Source organism: Crinia signifera, chromosome 8, assembly GCF_055691185.1.
Source record: "Crinia signifera chromosome 8, ASM5569118v1, whole genome shotgun sequence".
Lineage (NCBI taxonomy): Eukaryota > Metazoa > Chordata > Amphibia > Anura > Myobatrachidae > Crinia > Crinia signifera.
Window position 1 is genome coordinate 136,755,750 of NC_139224.1, and position 10,300 is coordinate 136,766,049.

Here is a 10,300-nt window from a genome sequence, read left to right on the forward strand (position 1 = left end):
TTATTACAGAGAGCGTCGCAGTGCCTGCCTTCTTTCAGAAAGTGTTGCAGTGCCCGCCTTCGTACAGAGTGTCGCAGTGCCCGCATTATTACAGAAAGTGTTGCAGTGCCCACCTTCTTACAGAGAGTGTCGCAGTTCCCGCCTTATTACGGAGAGTGTCGCAGTGCTCGCCTTATTACAGAAAGTGTCACAGTGCCTGCCTTCTTTCAGAAAGTGTCGCAGTGCACGCCTTCGTACAGAGAGTGTCGAGGTGCCCGCATTATTACAGAAAGTGTCACAGTGACCGCCTTATTACAGAGAGTGCCTGCCCTGTTATACAGTGTCACAGTGCCTGCCAGAACCGACTTCCCACACTCTACATCGTCATGTAGTCACAGACACATAGATTCAGAGTTACAGATACACGTTACCATTACACAGACACCTATACACTAACACATATACAGATGCCTACATGGTGTAATTACACAGACACAATATAACTGAATGTTCTTCATAACTTACAGTGACAGTATTGGCAGCTCCTCGTTCCTGTGTCTCTCCGTGGGACAAATTACACTGCAAGAATCCTTTTTAAGTAGTCAGGGCCAGTGACACACTCCCCCAGAGACCCCCTACTGCGACCACCATTCTCTCAGTGAGACTGCCCCTCCTCGTCTGGGAGGCGGAGCCTCTGACTGTCTCAGAGTCTTACCAGGAAGTACAAGAGGCAGGAAGAGGCAGCGCTATTCTGCCTGGTGATCATCATGCTGCCACAAGGGTGGGCCTATTTTAAGTGGAGGCCTGGCCCTGATGCTGTGTTATATACAGGAGAAATGAGTGCAGCTGGTCCATGGTTACAGCTCCCAGCTCAGCTTCTGCAACAATGTAACTAAGAGCAACAGCTGCAGAGATTAACCTTCTCTGTGACTTGTGCACACAGATCTCACACCCGCTATTCATAGGACCAGGGACAGTTTCAGGACCTCACGGGTAGGGATGACAATCCCGGGGCATTTTTCCAATCCCGGAAACCGGGATTGAAAAATGCTCAATCCCGGGATTCCCGGGATTGGCATCCCTAAAAGAAGACCACCCCCCTCTCCCCCACGTTGCCCAGTGACGTGCGGTGAGGTCAGCGGTTGGTGAGGCACTGTGGCAGCATACCCTCCAACAGTACCGAATTTGCCGGTACATTACCGTTTTTTTACGGTCTGTACCGGCAAATTAAACATGTACCGAATGTACCGAATTCAGAGCCGGGCAGCGCACAGACAGCAGTTAGCTGTCTGTGCGCTGCCCGGCTGGATTTAGTTTCTGCCCTCTGCTTACCTAAAGCGGCGGCAGCAGCAGCATAATCTCTGCCGCGTAATTCAAGGCCTAGCCCAGGGCAGGCTCTTTCTCCCTAGGCTCAGGCTGGAGTCAGTGCCGTGGACAGCCGCGAGCCAATAGGAGGTCGCGGTCTAGCAGCCGCTCATGATTGGCTGTCTGACCGCGACCTCCTATTGGCTCGCGGCCGCGGCGCCCAGCGGGAGAATTTAAAATAGTGAGGGTCAGGGACGAGGATGTTGCCGCTGCAGTGCTTACACTATACAGCCGGGCAGCGCGCACAGCCTGCTCTCTCTGCCCGGCTATCATTTGATTAAATTGTGTGTGTCCGGCGGCTCCCCCTTGACAACGAGCAAAACCCCCCCCTTGACAAGAGCATTTTCTCCCCCCCTTGACAACGAGCAATTCCTCCCCTTGACAACAGCATTTTCTCCCCCCCCCCCCTTGGCAACGAGCAAGTCCCCCACCCTTTGCAATCGGCATTATAGCATTATATTCCCCCTTCGCAACATGCCATGCACTCCCTCTTGGCAACAAGCATGAAGCCAAATCCTCCTTGACATCAAACATGAAGCCCTGGCATCAAGAAAGAACCCTCTAGCAATGAGCATGTAGGTAAGCAGCATTTATGCATCAAATATGTAATGGGCATTATGGTTTGTTATTTAGTATGTAATGGGCATCACGATGTGTTGTACAATGTGTAATAGGCATTACGGTGTGTGACCTTATGTGTAATTGGCATTACGGCGTTTACTAAAATGTGTAACGGGAATTACGATGTGTTGTGTAATGTCACGCCCCTTTTGTGTTGTGACACGCCCCCTTCCACATGGCCATGCCCCCTTTCTGAATGTGTACCTATTTCTGCCCTTCAAATGTTGGAGGGTATGTGGCAGGGGAGCGGTGGGTCCTACAAACATTAAGGGCGCCATAGCAGCCGCATATCCTGCACCTTTCATAGTTATGCCACTGTGCTCAACCTCCACAGTCGTACCCTTATACGTAGTAATACACCATATACACATATTGCCACAGTAAAGCACCTTACACATATGGCACATCTTATTAATCCACTGATTCAAATAATTCCCCCATACACTAACTACTTCCTACACATTACTTATGCCCTTATACACATAATGCACCTTACACATATGCCCCACATGATTAATGCCCATATACACATAAGGCCTTTTACACATATGCCCCACATTATTTATGCCCTTATTCACATAATGCACCTAATTAATTAATTAATTAATACATATAATGACACATAATGCCCAATACACATAATGGGCCTTATTCTGGTTGGAGCGGCCGGGCCGTACGCGTACGTCCCGGGATTTTTTATGATCTGCGCATGCGTACATTCGCTAATGCGCAGGCGCGAGCACTCCACTACGCTTACGGACGGGTCTCTACGTGCGAAAAAACCTGTACGCGAGTGTACGGGTATTGGGGGCGGCATAGGGGCGTGTTGAGGGGAGCGGCCGAAATAATGAGGGAAAATGGGCGTAAATATGGGCGTACACGGGGGTGTGCACCAAAAATGAGCGGTGCTACTACCGCACGATCGACTAAGGCACCGTTCATTTCGGACACAAAACAGGCGGCCGCCAACCGCCATCTCAAACCACCCCTACAGATACCGCATGCCAGCGTGCGCCTGAGTTTGCTAATTAACGCTGATTCCTACTCAAACACATACACCTGAATGTAATAAGCAATGCTGCAGTCTATTAAGTCCAAACCATGATTTCACTACCTGCAAGCCACACACAGCACTCAAACACATTGGAAGCTTATCTTTCTATACTTCTCCACATTTAAAGGTTTGTTTAATTTAAGGTAAGAATCTTTTTAAGACCTGCTTATATATGCTAAGGTAGCTATTTGCTAAACAGTTAGACACATTCACTACGTGCTTTCATAGACTTTACACAGTAGCACACTCAATCTACACAAGTCGACATGTGTCAACGTGTTCACTCTAATACAAACATAGGTTTTGTATTTAGGATACAATAACATAAACCACATCTAACACCTACAAAGGATGTTTCAGCAATGTTTGAAGCCCATGCCCACTATTTAGCACACAATCTTTGTATAGTACCCAAAATACAGAACTGTACCACTATCTCATCTGCTATGAATTGGATTTGCCTACACTCTGGATGTAAGATGCCACCAATCACATTATTGCACTCACATCTCTCTAACAAAGGATTCCTACATCTGCTTATGATACTGTAAAATCATATATATTTAAAAACTTATACATGTTTGTTCACAAGCAATTTTATCATGTTTGGCCCATTCACACATCTTTTTTTAGGGAGGACACATATGCATTCCTACACAAATGTACCTTTTCACCCTTGTTTGTCTGCCTCACCCACTCCATGAGGAAAGCATTGTTCTGAACCTGCTTTTACCTACTACTGTAGGAGCTACCTCACCTGCACACAAACTGCTTTCTCACCTATTAAGTTGCTCTGCACATGTGCTGACACAAACTAATTAGCAGGGAAAAGTTGGATAGGAACATGGGAATGGCCATGGAGAGGGTTACACATGGGAAACTTCGACCACACTTCAACAAATGTTCAAAAATACCCTGGTCAGTAAGTACACATAAATCTAGTATTTGTTTCACACAAGAAATTACACATACCACAATTTTGATTTAATTGGTAAAAGAAATTTATTTGCTGTTCAGCATCACAGCTTATTTCACACTTTAATGACAGAAATCAAATAAACAAATAAAATAGACACAAAAATAAAAAAACAGCCAGAACAAGAGGTTGCATATCTCTAAACATGTGTTACCCTGCAAATGCAATGGTGAAAGAAATGGGGACACCAGAATACGTACTGCAACAACCAGGGTGAATACTAAGCAAGATACACACCACCAAAAATTTATCCTGCATTTGTAGAGGTCAAAATAAGAACTTTAATGCCCATGGCACGCAAATGGATAGATGGCCAACTCAGGAAGTGGATGTCCAGTGCAATTTAAACATTTGGGGTCCAACCACAGAGGAAGTGAACCAGGTCTCATTATTTGGGCCCTTTTTTCCCCCTTTTAGATGGGGCCTTGGGGACAGGGGCCTTTGGCTCAGCTGGCTTGCGGCGTCTTCCCCTAGTGGACACAGGAGGGTCAGCAGAGGTGGAAGGTTGGGGAGCAGCTTGGGGTGGGCCAGCAGATGGGGGATTGTCCCTTAGGGACCTGGCGGTGGTCAGCTGCTCCGCAAGAAGTTCATTCTGGCGGCTGAGGTGTTGGCCAATGCTTAGCATGCCAGCCGCCAGAGTGTCATTAATGCGGTTCAAGGCCTCACACTGCAGCCTGTTTGTGGCCTTCCACTCCGCCAGAAATTCCGCCACCTGCTGTTGACGGATCGCAGCATCCACCCCTTGCTGCTCGATCCTCTCCAGCATCACCAACACGCTCTCATCCCATGTCTCCTGTGGCTGGGGCTGGGGGCGACGTCTTGGTGGAGGCTGGACCACTTGCTCCACCTGTGGCTCTGCAGAGGAAGATGCTGCCGGTACATCCTGGGTTTCTGCTTCTGCTAGGATAATAATTGAAAACAATGTCACCATCACATACGCACTAAAAAATCTCTTTCAAAATACAATGCATTACTGTGACTTACCATCAAAAGCAGCATCAAAGACCTCCGCCGGGAGCTCACTGTCCATATTGGAGATCCCCCTGACCTCGCCCACATCAATGACGTCCAAGGCGTCCTGCTCCAGGGGGGTATACTCCAAAGTATCGGGCATAGGACCTCTCCCGGTGGACATGCTGTGGTTGTACCGGTCAGTCATCTTCCTCTTCAGTGTACTTTTGAAGTCGGTCCACCTACAAGTTTAAAAATACAAATATCACCATGAGATATGTGCACCACTGTGCTAGTGAACATCATGACTACGTTACATTTCCTAGTGTGGGTGATCTTATGTTTTTTAGCCATATGTGTCCCACACACACATTAATGTCTCCATTAGGAGGCATTTCAGTGTCTCATCTCATTCATTAGGCCACTAAATGCACATACATAGATCACTATGCAGAAATGACATCATCCCTGGCCAAATTAGTCACCTCCACCTGTTGTGAAACTACACATTCCACCATAGCTTGACAGTGTGGTTATTATGGAGTCATTTAACTATGGGATGGCATACTGGGATGTGTAGTTTCTCACCAGCTACATGTGCACAGTTTGCTCATTCTTGTTTCAGTTGCATCATATGGAACATGTAAAGGTGGCCATACACGTTACAATTATTGTATACAATATTGTATACAATAATTGTAACGTGTATGGGCACCTTTACAACAACTCTTTCCAAAACACACTTTCTCTTGTCCCATCACATACTTCACATACTTCACATGAGCAGAACTGTGCCCATAACCTCACATCACACCAATGGTGCATGTTTCATATATCAATGTGGGTTATTAGACATGGTTGTGTTCACATGTGACATTGAAGTGTAGCACTATCTACAAACACACCTTTCTATTATTCTCAAAACATACATGTAACATATGTACACACATATGACATTATCAGGGGGACAAACACACTTGCCTTTTCTTCACCGATAGCCAATCTCTGACCACTGGTGACACCTGGTTCACTTCCTCTGTTATCTTGTCCCAAAGGTTTCTCCTTGCACTGGCACCCGGCTTCCTGATTGGCAATTCTATCCATTCACGTGCTCTGGGCACTAAAATTCTTAATTCGGCCTCTACAAATGCAGGGTTTCTCTTTCTGGTGGTGGTATCCTGCTCAGTCCTCACCCTCGATGTTGCAGCTTGTTTTCTGGTGGCCCCAGTTCTCTCACCATGCACCTGCTGGGTCACACCTGTTTGGAGAGATGCAACCTCTTGTTCTGGCTGGTTGCTTGGCCCTTGTGGAGCTGGTGGAGGTTGAACAGGGCCTGTTAGTGAGGGGCCCGCTTGGTCTGGCAGGCTACCTCTCTCTTGAGCCCTCCTTCTCCGCTCCTGTTCCCTCTTCTGTAACGCTTCAAGCAGGGATTCTGCTTGTGCTCTCTGCAGAGCGTCCTCAGCTGCGGAATCGTCTGAGTTAGACATGTTTGCAGCAATTCTGGCCTGCATCTGACTGAATATTTATATGTTAATCTCCCGCCATGAACAAGGGGGCGTATATTTTTCCCCGCAATGTACTTGCTAATTTACGCCGATATTTCCCGCCGATAATTGCCGCTTAAATTACGCAGGTCTCCACGCACCTGATCAATCACCTGTATATGCACATACACAGGTTGTGGAGCATTGTGTTCTGCAGCGTGAAATGTGTGCACCTGTCATTCCAATGATGAGTGTTGTCAGCTGGTATCTGTTGGAGTTCGTGTATGCTTTGTGAGTCACATTTCAAAACATCACGTTATAATGCTTTCCTTACATATGTAATGAGTCTGAAATTGTCATACACCAACATGTTGCATTGGGCCCCTTTTAGCAGCGTTTTTATTAGTAGACGCTTGCGTGTATTCTTTTACGCACACTGTATATACAGTACGTCTCTCCATGGAAATGGGTGTATTGTGCCCCTTTTAGCAGCGTATTTATTAGTAGACGCTTGCGTGTATTCTTTTACGCACACTGTATATACAGTTCCTCTATACATTGAATGCATGCTGTTGGTTATGGTGTGTATATCGGAACGGTCCGCGTAAGTTTCTATTCGCATCCAGTTTGTTCATGTAAGAAGGATTAATAAAGTTAATACTAAACAAACAATTTTTTACACCAATCAGCAAGCACCAAAAGTGATATATGTACCTGCAATTAATAACTGCGCCATTGCCACTATGACTTCAACCAGGGCTAGGGCGTTTTCTACCCAGGAGCTATTGGCCTTGGTTGAGGTCATGGACCGGCGCCTGGGGCCCAGGGGCCCTTATGTGTCAAATAATGACAAGCGGCGGGCATATAATGCTGCCCGCCAGCTAATCTTCGCCCGGACCGGCGTTCACAGGAGCCTGGGCCAAGTTGAGCGGCGCTGGTCTGACCTGCGCCGGCGGCAGCCAGTGTTGCTATCATCACTTCGCCGCCATATTGCCCGATGTAAGTTTTTATTTACTAGTATGCCTGCGTTTTTTTGCAATGTTTTCTGTACTTTTTATAAATATGTTCCTGAGTATGGGGGTGTATAGGGGGTGTATAGGGGGTGTATATGGGTGTATAGGGGGTGTATATGGGGTGTATATGGGGTGTATATGGGGTGTATATGGGTGTATAGGGGGTGTATAGGGGGTGTATAGGGGGTGTATATGGGGTGTATATGGGGTGTATAGGGGGTGTATAGGGGGTGTATAGGGGGTGTATATGGGTGTATAGGGGGGGGGTTTAAGTAGTTGCTCAGTTTTTGGGTGTAGCATATCAATTAGTTTGCATGATAAATGTCTGAAATATAACAGCAATGATAATTTGGAAGGTTATGAGCATGACTAATGTGAATTTTTCTTTCCCCCTTTTTTATGAAACCCAATCTTCGATTTCTATGCCATCAACATGAACATTTCAGCACGGGCAAGAGCCCGCATAGAAGCCCGGGAGCAGGCAGCCCGGGACCAGGCAGCCCAGGAGCAGCCGGAAGAGGAGGAGGAAGAGGAAGAGGAGGAGGAAGAGGAGGAGGAAGAAGAGGAGGAGGAAGAGGAGGAGGAAGAGGAGGAGGAGGAGGAAGAGGAGGAGGAGGAAGAGGAGGAGGAAGAGGAGGAGGAAGAGGAGGAGGAAGAAGAGGAGGAGGAAGAGGAGGAGGAAGAAGAGGCCGAGACAATGGGTCAAGCTGGGGCCCACACAATTTCCCCATCCCCTTCCCCCACCCCCTCCCCCCACCCCCTCCCCAACCCCCACCCCCTCCCCAACCCCCTCCCCTACCCCCACCCCTACCCCTACCCCCTCCCCACCCCATTTCCAACCCCCCTACACCTCTCCACCACCCACCCCCAAACCTCTCCAATCCCCACTCACACCCACTAGCAGCATCCATAGGCCAATCCCATCCACCTTGCTCCTGACCCCCCCAACCACCGCACAGCCAACCAGCGGCGACCAGGATGGCTCAAGTAGCCGTAAGTAAATAATGTGTCTAATGTTTACCTACACATTTCTACACATAAACAATCACAACAACCACATATGTGTATCCAACATCAACATTAGTTGCAACATATCACTGCAGGGCGACCATGAGGTGTGGCCTGTCCTTCTCCAGGAACAAGGGTCCCCTTGGTGGTTTTTTGGAGTGTGGCCATGCCTCACCCCTTGAATAATTGACATAACAGTACATCCAATGAGATATCCGACATTAGTGGTGTTGTAGTTATGTGGCTCCAGGTGTTGGGTAACTCCAGTTCCCAGCATGATGTGCAACATAAATGTAGAGTTTGTTTTGTTCAAAGTGTGTGAGGCCATGCGGATACATGCTTTACAAACATAGCTTTAGGCCTATAATTTGTACAGCAATGTCCTAAATTTAAAATAGTAAGGAGTACTTAAGCCGCAACAATGTCATAACCCTTAAATAGCACAGCCTAATTGTGAGGTTAGAGGTGAGTCCCCCAAAACCAAACTACCAATTCGGATACAGCATACATTCATCCAATAAGGAGTAATTTTTATATTTTTATGTAATATGTACAGTATGTGTGTGTCAACAGAATATTATTTTGGACCATGTTTACAGCAGACACATCTTCAATGTAGTTGTAAAATGTATGTGGCCTTCACAGTTAACTCCCAAATTCATATTATGTTACAATGCAACAAACATTTGTGTATATGATATATTAAAATATACTGTAATGTTTTTTTTCCCTTCACTACAGACACAGAACAGCACCAGGATGATGTGGAGGAAATTCTGCGGGAAATCTTCCTGACATTATTTTATTTTACAATTCTTTTTGGCCGACTGGAGGCCCTCCTTTAATTTTTTTTGCCCCCCTTACTCAGTTTTGAAGAAATAAATGTTTTTGAAAAGTTAGAAGTTTCCTGTGTTTTTAATCATAAATATGTGAGAGGGTTTGTAAGAGCAGGTACATACAGATGTGTAATGTAAGTTAGATTGGTAATTTGAGGTGAGGGGTAACCATTGATGTGTGAATTTGTGTGTTTTTGAGTTAAATAACACATAGTGAAAATGCATGAATTTTTAATGTTGTTAGATTAAAACAGCACACATAACATCAGGGTAGGTATACATGTTACACATTTTGGACAAACTAATTATGGACATAATTTAGTACATATACAGAAACACCAACATAACTTGATTTAAAAGTAACAGCAATATGGGGACACATAGATAGTGATTAAAATGCCACATTAGAACATAACAAATATACATGTAATGAGGGTTAAAATGTTGTTTTATTTGGGTCTTTATTAAGGTAGACAATTGAGTTAATAGAAAACAATAATTGAATAACAATTAGAATAATGAATTAATTGTCTGATTTGTAGTTGAAAGGCAAGATTTGCAGGTCCATATATGTGAAGGGTATGCCAGCGTGCAGGGACGTACGCTCACTCTCACGAGCGGTGACATAAGCTGAATTTTCCATTGAAAACAATAGGGACCCGTCCGTGCAAGCTGGCGTACGCTCAGATCTCCGCAAGAAGGCGGTGGGAAGACGGACGAGAGACGTCCGTAAACGGCGGCGTACGCTCAGTTGTACGCCAGTTGTCGGAGTGTAAGGGCTGGCCCGTCCGTGTACGTTGGCGTACGCTAATTTGTACGCCACTCCCCTTCTACGTTGTTTATGCCCGTACGTATGCGGCTGAGTTGTGGGTGGACTTAACCCCAACGGCCGCGTACGGCTAGCGTACGTTAATAGTGAACGTACGCACGTTTGGCCGCTCCGATCAGAATAACCTCCAATGTCCTTTACATATGCCCCACATTATTCAATGCTCCTTTATACATAATGCCCC